This window comes from Armigeres subalbatus, chromosome 2, assembly GCF_024139115.2.
Source record: "Armigeres subalbatus isolate Guangzhou_Male chromosome 2, GZ_Asu_2, whole genome shotgun sequence".
Lineage (NCBI taxonomy): Eukaryota > Metazoa > Arthropoda > Insecta > Diptera > Culicidae > Armigeres > Armigeres subalbatus.
Genome location: NC_085140.1, coordinates 204,344,810 through 204,361,691, shown reverse-complemented (window position 1 = coordinate 204,361,691; position 16,882 = coordinate 204,344,810). Strand labels below are relative to the sequence as shown.

General features: G+C 42.6%; 1 protein-coding gene across 5 annotated transcripts in view; it reads right to left on the bottom strand.

Annotated features, from left to right (window-relative positions):
• Positions 1-16,882, bottom strand: part of LOC134211528 (triple functional domain protein) — a 359,415-nt gene that overhangs the window by 291,680 nt on the left and 50,853 nt on the right. The window lies entirely within an intron of this gene.

Sequence of the window (16,882 nt, the reverse complement as noted above, 5' to 3'; positions counted from 1 at the left end):
TCGGCTATCGTCCAAATCGTCTCGGAGTTACACAGAAGGTGGCGCGTGGACTCAAGGATGGCTGGTTCAGGCGCAAACAAGAGGTGGTCCAAGGGTTCGGAGTCGGCTTCATGGGTCATACCGGCGGTCATGCCCTGTGGTCGAACTCGATCCTTTCATCGAACAAGTGGCCGCGCGAAGAACAACATGGTATCGTCACTTTCGCAGCGTCGGTCAACCGGGCATGTTCCGAGCCCGAGGACGGAAAGGGGTCCTCGTCAAGGCTGGGGTAGGCGTAGGCACCGCGTCGGCAAGTCCCTCTGTGTGTTGGCGAACAGACCCTATCGCAGAGGTCAATTTGGAGTGCACGCGGCATCATCATTCTTGATACCAGTCGTGCAGAGGGAAGCAGGCGCGAAGTCTACCCTCCCCACCTTCCGAGGACATAGGGCGTGGTAAGGCCACCTGAAAAGCCGGCAATGCGCTGGCACGATACCATGGTGTATAAAAAAGCGAGTCACGATGTTCGATGCTGCAAGGTACGCAGCTAACCTCGAGGGTGCGTCGTGCACTGGCCCCCTTTGAAGCTTTACTTTCTGGTTGTACCGAAGGGACTATGGGCTTGGCGGCAAAGGAAACGGTTTAGCGGGTCGGGGATGTAGTCCTGCCTCTCTCGTTTGCTGTTGGAGGTGGTCCCTAACCCCGCACTTCCTGGACAACCCAGGATGTCTGTTGAGCAGATTCCCCTCCATTGCTTAGGGAGACAAAAAAAAGGGGTTCAGTTCGACGAGCTGAGTCGATTGGTATATAACACTATGGGTCTCCGAGGCATCTATAAAAAGTTCGTTTTAGGAGTGAAATGATAGCCTTTCGGTGCAACTTCGTTGTACGAGAAAGGCAAAAAAAAATTTGGTGAGATTTAAAACACGTTACAATAAATTATTATGCATTGTATATTTTATGCGATTTTAAAGAAATTAAACATTTTTTACCATTTTTTTTTTCGCTGTGCTATGGGGGGTAACCCATATTTTGCGTAACAAATCGTAACAAAAATTAAACAACCCCCCACCCCCTATCGCGTTACGTAATATTTGAACAGACCCTAATAACATTGACCTCGAGATCGATATGCGTTTCCAAACGCGTCTGACCGCGCACTAATTATTTGCTTCTCGGCAGAACAAAATAACGTGGATCTCGAAATCATTCTACGATTCTAAACACGATCGATCGCGTACTACTTCATTTTCTTTTCAACCACACAAGGTAGTTAGAAAGAAAAAATTAAATTATTATCATTGCTCTAAGATGTTTACACCGTATCGCATAAACTTTTTTACCTCGTCATAGTGGTGAAGTTATTTACGAGCGCAGCAAGCTACCGTTTGTTTTGATCGAGAATGGCTTTAAAAATAGATCTTCTATTATGAAGAAGGTAGTGTTACAGAAAATCACCAGGCCGAACTTAGAGAAAATGTACGAAAGGGAAGCTTCGTGTTTCAGAAGACAGAAGCTAGTTCTCATACACTAAAGTTTGGCTCAAAACTGCTGAATGGCTTTTCAGTTTACCAGATGTGAACCTCTTGGATTATTTAATGTGTTCGTACATGCTGTTCAGAAAAAAAACGAGCATAAAGTGTCTAGTCAGGCCGTAGACCTACGTGCGCAATACGATGGCTTTACAAAGCGGTATTATTGCGAAACAAATGCTGTAATTTTTCCATATTAATAAAATCCGAATAACTAATGTAAAATAATCGAAGCTTGAATTTGTATGATTAACGTATAAGTACGAAATAGCTTTTTAAAGGCGAGTGTTCGGAACATGTCGGGTTCGTAATTTGAGTCAGAACGGTAGCTCAAAATAACAAACATGTTATGACATATCCAAACTGTTAAATAAAAACAACCAACCACTTATCGTTTTGACTCAAACCCCGAACATAACTCATACTCCAAACACCTTTTAAATTTCTCCACAGGAACTCAAACTCATTTGTAATCCTGATCCTCAGTGCGACAAAACCGACGAAAGATCTAGTTTATGGGCGCTGGATTCTGTAGAGGAGAATACCACAGTAGATCTCGGCACAGTAGCGGTTAAGAAACACATAGTGCCTACCAAATAAAGAAAGGAATAAAAAAAATGATCAAAGAAATATTGATTTGAATTTCTCAAAACAAGACAAACTTAACTTAATCCAATAAATATTTTACTTTTGAATAAAATCTGTCCAGAGCATGGAATAGGCAAAATTGAAAACTAATTTTGGCTCATATATTATACACACTGCAATATTCCTAAACAAAAATCCATTGTTATAAAACACGAGCTTCAACAAATATAGTAATAATAAAGCTGGATTTTCAAATGCTCCATTACTCCAGAATTCAATACATCGTCGCAATCAAATAGATTCGGTGTGATTTACACCACGTAGATATGATGCGAATTATGATTGCATTTTCAAAAACGATGTTCAGCATGTCCAGTTGAAAACTCTTCACCGTTAACCGAAGTGAAAACAGCCGTTCGCTACTTCCACAATCATCACTGCTACTAGAGAGACACCGTTTGCTACTTCGAAAGCTTCGTCACTTCAAGGGTCGCTCCCTGTATAAAGTGCCAGACATCAGAATCAGATAGGTTCAGATCAGATTCCAATATTTCAGCAAAACTTGTTCCTGAAATTAGAGAAAAAATGACAGCAGAGAAAAGCACGTTCTTATTCTGACCGGATTAAATCCTGTCAAGGCCTTCTGTCTCTGAGGATATTCCTCCAGGTATTCATGAAAACGTTGAAACGCTGCTGGTTCGAGCTCTTCGAACAACTTTTTCAAGTGCCAGTCAGGCCACCACCACCTCGGCATGATATGCCTAGGATCCGACGTATAACAATCGTCAATACCGAAACTCCATCATTGCAGAGATTCAAACAGCCATCCAGAACATAATATCGAACAAGTCCCAGGGGTCGATCGCATATCAGCCGAGATGCTCAAAGCTGACCCCATGACATCCGCTCAACTACTGCATCGTTTATTTCGTAATATCTGGAACATCGCAACTTTCCCGGTCGACTGAATGCAAGGTGCCCAAAAAGGGTGACCTGACTGTATGCGATAACTGGCGAGACATTATGTTGCTGTGTACTGTTCTCAAAGTTCTGTGCAAAGTTATCCTAGCCCAGATTCAGGAGAAGATCAATGCGACTCTCCGACGGCAGCAAGCCGGATTCTGTGCCGGAAGGTCGTGTGTGGACCATATTGTGACGCTTCGTATCATCCTGGAGCAGATTAACGAATTCCAAGAGTTCCCCTTTTACTTGTTATTCATTAACTACGAAAAAGCTTTCGACCTTCTCAATCACGAGAATATGTGGGGCGCCCTGAGACGCAAGGAGGTTCCTGAGAAAATCATCGGACTCATTGAAGCACAGTACGAGGCCTTTTCGTGTAGAGTGCTGCATAATGGGGTCCTGTCCGACCCTATCTGGGTCGTAGCTGGTGTGACGCAAGGATGTATTCTATCACCGTTACTGTTCCTCATCGTAATCGATGAGATTCTGGTAGATGCGATTGACCGTGAACCAAACCGCGGGCTGTTGTGGCAGCCTATAACCATGGAGCACTTAAACGACTTCGAGTTGGCTGATGACGTTGCACTCCTGGCGCAACGGCGCTCTGATATGCAGAGTAAGCTCAACGACCTTGCCGAGCGCTCCTCCTCGGCAGGTTTAGTCATCAACGTCAACAAAACCAAATCGTTGGATGTAAACACGGCGACTCCTTCCAGTTTCACAGTAGCCTGGCAACCAGTGGAGAATGTTGAAAGCTTCCAGTATGTTGGTAGCCAAATGGCGTCAGACGACGATACCAAGATCGACATAGGCGCATGGATCAAGGAAGCAAGGGCTGCCTTTGCGAGTTTAAGAAATATCTGGAAAAAACAGGCAGATAAGTGAACGCTCCGAAATACGAATTTTCAACTCTAACGTAAAATCTGTGCTGTTATACGCTAGCGAAACATGGTGTGTATCAGTGGAGAACACTGAACGGCTGCAGGTGTCCATCAACAGTTGCCTGTGGTATATAATTCGGGCCTGGTGGCCTCACAACTGGATCTCAAACAACGAGCTCCATCGTCAATGTCACCAGAGGCTGATAGCAACCGAAATTCGGGATCGGAAGTGGGGCTGCGACGGCCACACCTTACGTAGGTGCGGAAACGAAATCTGTAAACAAGCAACCGAGCGGGACATCGCAACAGAGGCAGACCCAGAGGCTCATGGCGGCGAAGCCTCAATAAAGAAATAAAAGAAGTCGACAGAAATCTAACCAAGCAACAGGTTAAAACAATAGCTGGACATTGCTCAGGATGGAGATCTTCCAAGTCGGCCCTATGCACCACCGGAGGTGTACAGGACCCATAAGTAAATAAGTATTCTTGCAAAAGTTTCCCTAAGAATTTATGCGGAAATTTATTCGGGAATTTTGTCATAAATTCAAGTAAATTAACTAAAAACAACCTGAGGGAAGTTTTTGGAGACTACATGTGGAAATCCCTTCATTCATTCCTGCGCAAATCGTTTTGGAAATTTTTGCAGAAATTGTTTGATAACTCCCAAAAAATCATGGTTAAACTCAGGCCGCAATTTTTGAGGATTGTTTACAGAAATTTCTGGAGGAATTTCTGAGGAAATCGCAATGTGAATTCTTGAGGAAATATTTCCGGGAATATCTGCAAATAAATCTTCCGGAAATACATTTGAAATCTCCTCCATGAATTCCTGTGGAAATCATTTTGGAAATTTCTGTAGACATTTTTTGGTGAATTCCTATGGACCACCTTCCGGAAATACTTCCTAAATTCAGGGTTGCATTCCTGCAATTTTTTTACAGTAATTCCTGTGGTCAGTGCTCTAGAATTTTCGCATCAAAATTTTCTTCATAATTTTTCGGATGAGGCTCTTGAGGCTTTAAAAAAATATATATTAAATTCCTTATAGAACCCTAGTGAAAATTCCTTAGTCAAGCTTCGTAATTCTTCGGTAAGTAGGGTAAGGGAGGTATTTTGGACCACCAGTTCGACGGCTCATATTTTGGACCACTGAGTGCAAATTCCTCTTGGTGGTCCAAAATAAGAGCCCCCGTAAGGGTGGTCCAAAATACATCCTTTACCCTATTTCTGCTAAAATACCATCGGAGTAATCCGAAAATATCGCATATTCTTTCAAAAGACATGTTTTGCTGACATTCTTGACATTTCATAACATTTGTATAATGAATCCTCAAGAATGTAATCAATCGAATTCAACTTGTTGGGAGGAAATCGGTTAAGGGTAAGTGACTTGAAAATGGGCGAGCAATGAGAAGGGACCCTCTCAAAGACCCTCTAAAGGGACAGCACTCAAAGATTTCCATATTCCGTTGAGGAGATATGATGGATGAGCTTTATTGGGCGAACCGACTCCAGGCTACTGACCTCACAATTAGATCTCAAACATCGAGCTCCATGTGTTTTACAGCGCAACTACGGAACACTTTGGCAATAAGCAACACAGTTGATATTCAGTTGGTCTTTGGCGTTGACATGCTAGCACTTTCAGTAACGATGTTCTATTCGTCAATCTATTGCCGAAACATCTCTTATTCCGGTGCATACTGATAATCGCACATACTTGCCCCACTTGGATGACGTAACAAGTTAACCTTGAGCCAGTCGATTAGGGCTATTTTCGACTTTGATTTTACAAGCTAAATGTGTGTAGGAACAAGAAAGCGGAAAAAAAGATATTGTTCACAGCATGAGATTGAGAAATTTTCCATTTTCTCGGTACGACGTGGAAATTACCCAGCTGGAAGAGAATTTGATCGGAACCAGCAGGTAATAGCTAAAGCTATATCGACGTTCTAAAATCGAATTTTGTGCCTTTTCTCCAACATCAGCGCAAACATGCCAATGAGGAAAAAAAACTCTCATAGAGCGGTAAAAATAGCGACAGGAAAAAAAAGCATGTATGTATAATAAATCATTCTGATTGTAAGAGGTATCATGATTCCTCTCGATGTATGCCAACTGCGTCCTCTTTGTTCCATGTACATTACGGTTTTCCCTGGTAGTTGCACTCGAACTGTTGTCGAATAAATTTCGCGACCCGCGTGTGTGGGATGAGTTTGTCAAATGCATAGAAAATGAATGAAGAAAAAATGGAAACCGGTACTCAGCCGACAGCACCGAACTGTTCTAACGACGACTGCCAATTCTGTTTAACAACTCAACAGCTAACCGGCAACTTCCGGTGAAATTTTGTTTAATCATTACGCTTAGCGGCACCTGACACCAAATCGGATTTGTCGTCAGAACTGTCGAAATTTCGGATGTTAGCACCACCTCTTGCCTTGGCTGACTGCTGTGTGGTGTGATTCAAATCGAATGAACAAATTGAAACGATGATGCTTTAAGCCGCATGCAACTGCACCTAGCTCTACTAGTTCGGTGCTGTTTCGAGCGCTTTGGTTTGAGGTTGAATCCGCTTAGATGAGCGGATTTCGTTAATTAAAACTTATCGCTTGGGTCGCAGCGTGCATAATATAAACAGTATGTGTGAATGTGAATTGAACGCAAGGGTCGCTTTTTTACGCGGTATGTATATACTATAATTTTAGTTCTCGTAAAACTGAGTTTTTTTTACTGATAGGGTTTTTACTCTATTCAAAAATTAATCTTAATTACAATCCAAAACTGAGAAGAAATAAACATGAATGAGTGTAGGAGTATGTCGCGTATTGGAGCAACCGAGTGGGACATTAGTTTACAATGTTCTGAAAACTCAGGTTTGAATATGTACATTATGTGGAAGATTTTTTATTTGAAAAATGTATTGGAGGTTACCCACTTTCCTTCGATGGGACTCGAACCCACGACCCTCAGTAGACCAGACCGAGAATCGAACTCGCTATTTCTGAATTGGCAATCCTACGCCTTACTCGCAAGGGCAACTGGAGAGTTTAGTACTATACCGTTTGATTCCACCGCGTTGTAATCTTTACAGAAACGTATTTCGACCTCAACTGTAAGGCGTATAGTTCAGTTCAAGACAGCGACACAAACGGTTCTACGCTAGCGCATTAGAAGAGTTTTTTCAAGTGTTTTATTTGCTTTTCTATCGCTTGTTTCCGCCGTTCTATTCGCAAGTTTGATTTTCGGCTTGCTTAGTTGCTTGTTCTCACCATGAGGAACACGGTGACCAATTCTGTGGCCTGCAAGGTGCCTGAATATCAGTGGTGGAAATCTATGAACCTTGCTCACAAAACGAGTAGTAGGCAATGTAAAATAATCGCGCACATTTGTTTTGCTTTTTTCTTGCTGCAGAGCAAACAGAAAAACGAACACCGAAAAATGTTCGTGAAGCTTCACGAGTCATTCCGGTTAATTTGCAAAATGTCATAAAACAACCTCGGAACAGAACACATTTGAGCAAGAACTCATTTGTTTATTGTTATTGTGTTCATCTTGAGTGAAATTTATCCATTGTATTCAAAGTAACCACAACCACATCGAAGCAGAGGAAATAGCGGCATTGTTCCCAAGTGTTGCAGTGAAAGACGCTCTGAATTCTTTGGAGGATTGGTTACTAGTTCAAAGGACAAAAACAGTATGGCGAGGAAAAGTGAAGATGTACCTAAAGCTGGAAAGGATATGCATGATGCAGAGCTACTTCATATTCCGTGGAAGCTTCTATAAACAGATGGAATGTGCACCAATGGGAAATCCGCTATCACCGCTTTTGTGCTATTCATGACGAATTTGAAGGACAACCTACAGGAACAAGGATCGAAGGTGTGATCAACGCAGCGAGCCTGACTTGCAAGGATGTACTTGCGGTAAAAGGCCACTTAAAGAATGAAATGGAGTCTACCGTGGATATTCTGGATAGCAAGGAGTTGCATTCAGCTGCCAGCTGGTAGATGGTAAAAAGTGTACACAGGATTCTGTTTTTACGCGATTTTTTTTTTTCGCTCGTGTTTTTGATCCTGTGACTTCAATTTACCACCAAAATCTTTACAACGTTTTTCAAAAAATCCTGAATAAATCAAAGAAAAATCACATGATAATTAATATGCGTTAAACATTCAGGATGAGTGCAAAATTGAGAAAATGTAAATCGTGTAAAAACAGAATCCAGTGTATTCTAAGTCAGGTTCGCTTCGGGTGACGTTCGCCGGTTCGAATCTCCCAAAATATGTAGATATTTAAAATACAGAGGCGTCGCGTGACCAATTCTTCAACCTGTGCACTATTTTAATAATTCGAGAAAAACACATAAAAGGGACCAGAAACGATAAATGAGTCATTTTTCAGCGCGTTTCTCAACATGTTTGTTTATTTTGTTGCATCTAACTGGTTCTTAGCTACTTCTTATTTTCTGAATTAACTCAAACTAAACTAAGCTTAAAAGTGATAGTACGTAAAATTAAAAATTACTGTCATCAGAATCGTTTCCAATGTGGCATATAAGACATATCGGAAATTATTGAGCTGACTTTCAATTCTAATTTGAGTCATTTCGCAAATGAGACGAAGTTTTAAATAGACAAAAGGATATTTGAATATATCAATCATGCAAAGTTACTAATAATAAATTAGCATGTAATAGCATGTCATATCAGAAAAATAAAGTCTGTACAATAAAGAGAACAATGAAGTTCATAGCCTTAACTCCTTTCAATTAATAATTATTCTATTTACAATTTATTTCTTTGATCAATAATCTGAACTGGGTAGATTTCGAACAGTTTTCCGCCCATCAGCATGGACAATAGCTCATAAATTTGTTTGGACCATTGACATTTGACGTCCCCCCTCGCCAACTAAATATATTGGATTTCTCGAAAAAAAAACCTTCAGAAATAAATTTCTTTGAAAATGTTGCCCGTTTCATATTTGCTAATTCGGCGACAATGATTTTCATCAGAAGATGAAATGCCTGTTTACATTATGTTAATATTGTCGGATATTTCAATGTTGAATATAATAAGCGTATTTGTAAACAGGCTTTATTGCAAACGCTTATTAGCAGATGACAATTTCTGTTTAAATTGAGAATTGAGCTAATGTCGCGCTAGTATTATCGGACAGTACATTGTCGCCAGGATTAGTGGATATGTAAACGGGCCATCCCAATCAAATATCAAAAGCGCTTTTGCTTCGCGGTGCTTATTCAAAGCGGAACTTTCGTCATGGAACGCTTTGAGGGAGCAGAAATGAGCGCGCTTTACTATTCTCTTTCCGATCACTCTCTCTTCACCGAATCGCGCATGCGCTGTTTGAAGCGGTTCTCGATAGGTCATTGCGCGCGGCAAACCTAACCTCACTATTTTGACAGGTACTGGTCCTGTTGTTTACGTTTCGGACTTAGAATTTTTTTGATCCAAATTAAATCTGCATACTTCACGATGTTGAAGACATTCCGTACATTCCGCATTCAAATATTGGTAATTATCGATAAGTTTAGGTAATTATCGATCAGAAAATCCAAGGAATGATAGAAGTATCTCAAAATTAAAATAAAGTCGTCTGTAAACAACAGGACCAGTACCTGCCAAAAGTCGTGCGTGACGTCACTGTGCAATGGAGTATAGGCACCTGATAGGCACCAAACCGTGCATTGCCAGCGTAGAACGCTTTGACTACCTATACATCGCCGATTGCGGTTAGAGCAGATGATCCACACATACAAAATAATGCGTGTATGATGCATGACAAAGCGTTCTCGGCTGAAAGTTCCGTGTTGATACAACATGTGGTGTCGGAGGGTCGGTTCAGTATCGTAAAGAAAAATATAACGCGCCCCCATCGCAGCATTTGGTTTCCTCACATCACATGCCGCCTATAAAAAAATCATTCATATTTTCCGTTTATGTATCTAATAGTCAAATTTGCATGAAACATCTATCAAATGCACATAATTCAAATATATGTTTGGATTAGAAAGACAAGAAATCTGTCGAAAGTTTAAGTGTTGGGGATAAAATTGCCACATGTGCAGTGCACAGGTTGCACATGCGGACGCGACGCCTCTGTTAAAATATCTTATTTCCGGTGTGTCTTTTTGTGCCGATGATGATGCTTCGGAGCTACACGTACCCGAAAAGAGGAAGCAACCGTTTTCCCCGGGATCACGCCGTAAGAGAACAAAAGTCATCCACAAAAGCTTGCCAAAATCTGAATGTAATGGGGGTTTATTTAAAATCCCGAAACAACCTATCTCTACTGCTTCTTTTACTCCTTGTTGTAGTGAGACATTTCCGTCATTGCCTAAAACCAATGTTTCCAGGAAACATCCAACTTGGAGAATCAATGACAGAGAAAAAAAATGAAATTTGCACTTCCAGAAAAAGTATTACGTCCAAGCGTGGATTCATCTCCTTTAAAAACCTTGTTTACCGTTTTTTGAACTTGTTCAATATTCCGAATTCATTGAGGCCAATCATTGACCTATTTATACCAACAGTAGAAAGTTATCTGAGGCAATTGACTGTTTCATGGCCCCTTCTTGCAGAAATTGTATCTTTCGATGGAGAATACGACCAATATCCAAGATACAATCACTGTGCTGCAGTGGAACTGTCATAGTCTGAAAAATAAATTAGACGTGTTTAAGTTTTTGATCTGCTGGACAGGACAGAAAGTGTGGAAAAGCGGGCATCGAGCGGCTACCTTCTACCAAAGCTGTAGCACCACCAACGAGCTGGGAATTGGCTTCATAGTGCTGGGAAAGATGCACCAAAGCGTGATTGGGTGGCAGCCAATCAACGTAAGGATGTGCAATTTGAGGATAAAAGGCCGTTTCTTCAACTATAGCATCATCAACGTGCACTACCCACACGAAGGGAGATCCGACGACGAGAAAGAAGCGTTCTATGTGCAGCTGGAGCAGACATACGATGGATGCCCACTGCGGGACGTCAAAATCGTCATCGGTGACATGAACGCTCAGGTAGGAAGGGAGGAAATGTATAGACCGGTCATCGGACCGGATAGTCTGCATACCGTATCGAACGACAACGGCCAACGATGCATAAACTTTGCAGCCTCCCGCGGAATGGTAGTCCGAAGCACTTTCTTCCCCGCAAGAATATCCACAAGGCCACATGGAAATCACCTAATCAAGTAACAGAAAACCAAATCGACCACGTTCTAATCGACGGCAAATTCTTCTCCGACATCACGAACGTACGCACTTACCGCAGTGCGAATATTGAATCCGACCACTACCTCGTTGCAGTATGTCTGCGCTCAAAACTCTCGACGGTGATCAACACGCGTCGGAGTTGTCCGCCGCGGCTAAACATTGGGCGGCTACAAGACGGTAGACTAGCCCAAGACTACGCGCAGCAGCTGGAAGTGGCACTCCCAACGGAAGAGCAGCTAGGCGCAGCATCTCTTGAAGATGGCTGGAGAGATATTCTATCCGCCATTGGAAGCACCGCAACCGCTGCACTAGGCACGGTGGCTCCGGATCAGAGAAACGATTGGTATGACGGCGAATGTGAGCAGTTAGTTGAGGAGAAGAATGCAGCATGGGCGAGATTGCTGCAACACCGCATGAGGGCGAACGAGGCACGATACAAACGGGCGCGGAACAGACAAAACTCGATTTTCCGGAGGAAAAAGCGCCAGCCGGAAGATCGAGACCGTGAAGAGACGGAGGAACTGTACCGCGCTAATAACGCACGAAAGTTCTATGAGAAGTCGAACCGTTCACGTAAGGGCCACGTGTCACAGCCCGATATGTGTAAGGACATAAACGGGAACATTCTTACAAACGAGCGTAAGGTGATCCAAAGGTGGCGGCAGCACTACGAAGAGCACCTGAATGGCGATATGGCAGACAACGGTGGCGGTATGGTAATGAACCTAGGAGGACGCGCGCAGGACATGCGACTTCCGGCTCCGAATCTCCAGGAAATCCAGCAGGAGATCAGCCGGCTGAAAAACAACAAAGCCCCTGGAGTTGACCAACTACCAGGAGAGCTGTTTAAACACGGTGGTGAGGCACTAGCTAGAGCGCTGCACTGGGTGATTATCAAGGTTTGGGAGGATGAGGTTCTGCCGCAGGAGTGGATGGAAGGTGTCGTGTGTCTCATCTACAAAAAGGGCGATAAGCTGGATTGTAGCAACTACCGCGCAATCACATTGCTGAACGCCGCCTACAAGGTACTCTCCCAAATTTTATGCCGCCGACTAACACCAATTGCAAGAGAATTCGTGGGGCAGTACCAGGCGGGATTTATGGGTGAACGCTCTACCACAGACCAGGTGTTCGCCATACGTCAGGTATTGCAGAAATGCCGCGAATACAACGTGCCCACCCATCATCTATTTATCGACTTCAAAGCCGCATATGATACAATCGATCGGGACCAGCTATGGCGGCTAATGCACGAAAACGGATTTCCGGATAAACTGATACGGTTGATCAAGGCGACGATGGATCGGGTGATGTGCGTAGTTCGAGTTTCAGGGGCATTCTCGAGTCCCTTCGAAACGCGTAGAGGGTTACGGCAAGGTGATGGTCTTTCGTGTCTGCTATTCAACATCGCTTTGGAGGGAGTAATACGAAGGGCAGGGATTGACACGAGTGGTACGATTTACACGAAGTCCGTCCAGTTATTTGGTTTCGCCGACGACATTGATATCATGGCACGTAACTTTGAGAGGATGGAGGCGAGTTTCTATCGGTGGTGACGAAATCGAGGTGGTAGAAGAATTTGTGTACTTGGGCTCACTGGTGACCGCCGAAAACGATACCAGCAGAGAAATTCGGAGGCGCATAGTGGCTGGAAATCGTACGTACTTTGCACTCCGTAAGACGCTCCGATCGAATAGAGTTCGCCGCCGTACCAAACTGACTATCTACAAAACGCTTATAAGACCGGTAGTTCTCTACGGACACGAGACCTGGACGATGCTCGTGGAGGACCAACGCGCACTGGGAGTTTTTGAAAGGAAAGTGTTGCGTACCATCTATAGTGGGGTGCAGATGGCGGACGGTACGTGGAGGAGGCGAATGAACCACGAGTTGCATCAGCTGTTGGGAGAACCATCCATCGTTCACACCGCGAAAATCGGAAGACTGCGGTGGGCCGGGCACGTAGCCAGAATGTCGGACAGTAATCCGGTGAAAATGGTTCTCGGCAACGATCCGACGGACACAAGAAGGCGAGGTGCACATCGGGCAAGGTGGATCGATCAAGTGAACGACGATTTGCGGACCCTCCGCAGACTGCGTTGTTGGCGAAGTGCAGCCATGGACCGAGCTGAATGGAGAAGACTTTTATGTGCAGCACAGGCCATTCCGGCCTTAGTCTGATAATAAATAAATAAGTTTTTGATTTGCAAGTCTGATTGCGAAATATTTGCACTCTGTGCAATATGGCGATCTTCTGAAGATGAAATCAACTTCCACGATTTGAACATTATTCGCCAAGATCAGGATGACCACTATGGTGGCGTTCTTTTGGGGATCAAGGAATGCTACTAGAATTCCCATTCCGATTGTTAAGTCGTCGCTTGCCGAGTAAATGTAAAAAATAAAGATCTTTGCATAGCTCCAGTATACATTCCTCCAAATGCCTTTTTTAATCGTCGACACCTTTGGAGCGCAGTCCCCCTTCTATCATCTCCAGTATCGGCAGTGCTAAACTCGTTGGAAATTTGTATGGAAAAATGTATGCAGAAACATCCAAAAACAGTGATTTGCAGTTGGACGGCACAATTTACGATCAAGAACCATGATACTCATTCAGTTCTTGTAAAATAAAATACAGAATGTAACGCAAAGATATTAGCATTTTACTGGAGTGTTGTAGGGGTGAATTTATTTCTTTTCAAAGGTAAAAGAAACGAAATTTGCAAAGAAATGCTAATAACTTAGCCGGGCAAACTCGAATCTTCTCGCGGTTTTCTGCATAACATTCTGTGTTAAATTCTCCAAGATCTGAATGAGTATCATAGTTCTTCATCGTAAGTTGTGTAATCCAGCTGCATTTTACTGTTTTTGGATGTTTCTGCATACATTTTTCCATATAAACTTCCAATGAGTTTAGCAGCGCCCAAACGTTGACCGATTTGGCTGAAATTTTGTCCAGAGCATCATGGCATCAAAATAGAACCGAATAAGACGGCGGCCCATCAAAAAAATTGAACAAAGTTTTCCCAATACTAATTTGAGCCACCCTAACGCACATGGTATTAGATGGGGCGAAACGTATAACGCTTATAGAGCGCCTATTTTCTATGATTTTTGTGACGATTTCAATTTGAATATTTTGAACACTGGTGATTTAACTCGAATAGGGCCAAACGGCAACAAAGCCGTATTGATCTGTCTTTATGCTCAAATTCACTATCAATGAATTGTCAGTGGAAGGTAATCCATGATCCCCATTATAGTGACCATATGCCGATAGTCACCGCAATCACAAGTGGCTATTGACAATCTGAGCCAGTGAATGTTCCTTTCGTCACACAATGAACTTGGACGGTGGCTATTTTCCATAGTTCCTAAAGTTTCTGCGCGAGCGTGGTTCAGAGGTGGGGTAGATCTCCGTTACTCTGGCCATCCGGAAGATGCTCCCAGTCGAACCAATCCTCGAGCATGACGATACGCCACATCGTCCCTTAGCGACAAATTCCCGGATGAGAAGCCGAAATTTCCTAAGTCCGATCCATCCTTAAACATTGTAAACTAACCTCGAGTCACCATGAGTACGTTGGCTTCTACCCCTCTCTAACTAACTTAAAAATAAAATGATATTGATGATGTGATATCACAAATAACCATGGCTCCGTAAAGTGTTATACACGCTTGAGCCGAACGAACTTGGAAAGAGAACAAATGGAACATTAGCCTTTAACACTCACAAAAAACTACTCATTATATTCATGAGGTCACACATGGATTTTTGCATTGGGAGTAGCGAAATGGATTCCACATTTTTGACACATATATTCCATGCGCCCACATGCATTGCATGAGTGTTAACACATACTATCCATGTGGGTCATAGTATCCATGTGTGAATTTGTATGCAATTAAGTATGTGCCGATGCATGATATGCATATTTCAAAATACATGGATTTTTGCCATAAAGTATGTGTCGTAAAGTTTTCCTGAGTGGAGATCTACAGGAAGCCCATCAATACCACGAGAGTCATCTCATATACATCAAATCATTCGTATCAACATAAAATGGCAGTATGGCAGATCCACAGGATACAGGATGCAGATGATGCCCCTAAGCGAAGAAGGAAACCGCATATTAATCCCCCTAGCGGCGATGGTGCCTTTCTCGTACATCATAAAATGTGTTAAGAAAAGTACATAAGATTAGACCTGTGCGCCGCCGCGCCGCGCCGCCGCCGCCGGTGGTTTTACTCACGCCGCCGCCGCCGGCGATTTTGGGTCGGCGCGCCGCCGATCATAATTTTGCCACGCCGATGACTAATCGCAATAAAAACAAATAAATTAACTTGAGTCGAGTCGAGTAAAATAAGAGACTGAAGATGGCCTTACAGAGACGAAATACGTATTTGTAAGACAATACAACGTGATGGAATTGATTGGAATAGTACTAAACTCGTGTTATGATTGTTGTTATTAGTTAGTTGTTAGAATGTTGTTGAGGTAGAACTCGTCAGAATTCAATTTCAAATCTACCTCAAGTGATAGTGCCTCTAAGACAGTGGATAATGAATTGGTTGGTTGATTAGTTGTGAATTTGAATTAGGCTGTATCTAGTAGATTTAATCTACTAAGGGCCAATTTCTTCACCTCCGCTTAACTCTTCAGCGGTGCTTACCCATACGCTTAAACATGGTTTAAGGCCTAAGCGGAGGTGAAGAAATCGACCCTAAGTAGAATAATACAAAAACTGTTGAAATGGTCTTTGGAATTCGTCTATGCCAAAACCTCATTCAGCCGGGCACCTAAATCTGTAGGCAGTGTTGTCCTATACTCTGTGCAAAAATATCTGCTCTTTGATTTTACTCTCAGGAGCTCTCAAATAAATTTTTGAAGAAAAGGTTTTGAAGAAATTCCTGGAGGGTTTTGTGCAGGAATTTCTAAATGTATTTCCGAAGGCTTTTTGAAAGAGAGCCTGAATGAATTTTCGAAAACAATTCCCGTTTGAACTACTTTAAGAGATTTTGGAAGTATTTCTAAACAACTTCCCACAAACCACGTAGGCCGAATTTTCACATTTTCAAACCCACCACCCCTTCCCTCCTAGTAGACTTTTCCAAAACCCCCCCCCCCCCCCCTTGAAGTCTACGTAGACTTTTTCAAATTTAACAAAATGTCATATGTGATTGGAAAAAAATTGGAAATCAACCACGTTTTCAGCAATTCAGATATACAAATCCATTGTAAACACTACAGTAAACTTCATATTTTTAAACCTAACAAAATCAAACTGAACAAAATCCAACTCAATATCAATTAAAAATTGCTCCTGAAACCAAATCTCGAAGCCAATTAATTTAATTTCTGTTGGATTTGATTCCTCCTAGAGGTGTGCGCCACCGCCACCGGCACTTGCATAGGCGCGCCACTGCTTAAAATCTGTCACGCATCTGAATTGTAATTCTTCATGCCGGTTCGAATTTGTAGAAAACCCATAAATTTTCAGAATTTCGAAAAATTTCGATTTGAAATTCCGAGAACGTCAAGTCTACATTCCAAAAAGTTTGTCGTTTGTAAACTCCGTAGAATTTCCCGATTGATAACCTTCAAAGTTTCCAGGTAATACGCCAAAGAATTCTCCGTGATAATTCCGACATTTTTCTTGAAAATTCCATTCCGTTGAAATCTCAAGATTTTTTTCTGTAAT